The 1,648-nt window shown below is 50.9% G+C and overlaps 1 pseudogene; it reads left to right on the plus strand.

Moving 5' to 3' along the window:
- The first annotated feature begins 6 nt into the window (after positions 1-6).
- LOC108525909 (cell wall integrity and stress response component 3-like) lies at positions 7-568 on the plus strand (annotated as a pseudogene).
- Positions 569-1,648: the final 1,080 nt, after the last annotated feature.

Genomic DNA, 1,648 nt, shown 5'->3' on the forward strand with positions numbered 1-1,648 from the left:
AGCTGTAGGTCTTCTGGGACCTTATCCACCTCCTACAGCTGTTGGTCCTCCAGGATCTCATCTACCTCCTGGACTTGTAAGTCTTCTGGGACCTCATCAACATGCTACATGTGTCTGTCTTCCGGGAACTCATCCACCTCCAGCAGCTCTTGGTCCTCCCAGACCTCATCCACGTCCAGCATGTGTCTTCCCTCCAGGACCTCATCCATCTTTTGTAGCTGCCTTCCTCTGGGACATCATTCACCTTTTGTTCTGTGAGGCCTCTGGGACCTCCGACTACATCTCCACTTAGTAACCTCTGGATCCTCAGCCACCCCTTCTGGGTGGCGTCTGGCCCCTCAATAACCACCTCACATGAATCTCCTCAGCTGCTTCAATAATCTCCACTTGTGGCCCCTGGGACTTCAGCCACCTTCTCCACCAGGGTCTCCTGTAGTACATCTGCTACCTTCTCTACTTGGCTGGCCTCTGCTATCTGAACCGACTCCTCCAGGACCTCAACCAGCTTCCCTACCCATTGTGGCCTCGACCACCACCTCCACATGTACTACTTGGTACGTTTATCTGAACAGTATGAACTGAGTTGCAAAATAGATTCATCTTTCCTTTTTTGAATGAATAGAAATGTCAGATTGTACTGCAGGGCTTTACAATATGAGGATAGCACGTGCTGAGGATGTGGTCACTTTGCTCAAGTTTCTGAGACTACAAGTCAGTTGCATTATTTCCTCATTATGAGCAGGTATCTTCTGTAGATAAGGAAAGAGTTTTTTTCATTTTGGAGGGTTGGGGCAAAGTCTTGCTCTGTCACCCAGGCTGGAGTGCAGGGGTACACTCCTGGCTCACTGCAACCTCCACCTCCAGGGCTCAGGTGATCCTTCCACTTCTGCCTCCAGAGTAGCTGGGACTACAGGTGTGCAACACCATGCTTGGCTATTTTTTTTTTTTTCCTACTTTTGTAGAGACTGTTTTACCATCTTTCTCAGGCTGGTCTCAAGCTCCTGGAGCCATGCCATCTGCCCACTTCGGCCTCCCAAAGTGCTGAGATTACAAGTGTGAGCCACTGTGCCCAGCCATAGATTGCTTATAGAAGCTAGAAACACCAGTTTTACAGGTGTGTGTGGAACCTGGGCCATATGGCCAGCTCTGTGAGGGATGAGACCCGTCCCTGACTGGCAGGGCATCCTGTGTCCTGCAGCAGAGAGACCCACACTGAAGGGCACAGAGCTTCTGACCACCCCAATGGAAGCACAGGTGAAAGGATGCAAGGTGCAGAAGGAGGAGAAGAATCTCCTGGGAGTAAACAGGGGCTGTGGAAGAGAAAGATGAAGCAGGGAGGTGTCACATGGGGTTTGTAGAACTCAGATGGAGCTGGAAGGCTGCTCCTAGCCAGGCAAGCATTGTGAGCAGGAGCGTGGAGGCTGCATGAGGGCCACACAGAGCCACCGTGGGAGCTCAGATAGCACAGTGTGCACAGGGAATTACCCCACAGCACTTCCTTGTTGCCCTACAGCCTTTAGTCCATTATCGGCAGAAAGATGATTCTTTCCCTGGGTGTGTGAAGGCTCTGGATCAGGGTGAATGAATGCCTAGAGGTCTGAAAATTTAGCTTTGTTCTGTCAGGGGAACCTGTATCCCTGAGTTTTAA

Source organism: Rhinopithecus bieti, unplaced genomic scaffold (genome assembly GCF_001698545.2).
Source record: "Rhinopithecus bieti isolate Rb0 unplaced genomic scaffold, ASM169854v2 scaffold_34914, whole genome shotgun sequence".
In the NCBI taxonomy this organism is placed as follows: Eukaryota; Metazoa; Chordata; class Mammalia; order Primates; family Cercopithecidae; genus Rhinopithecus; species Rhinopithecus bieti.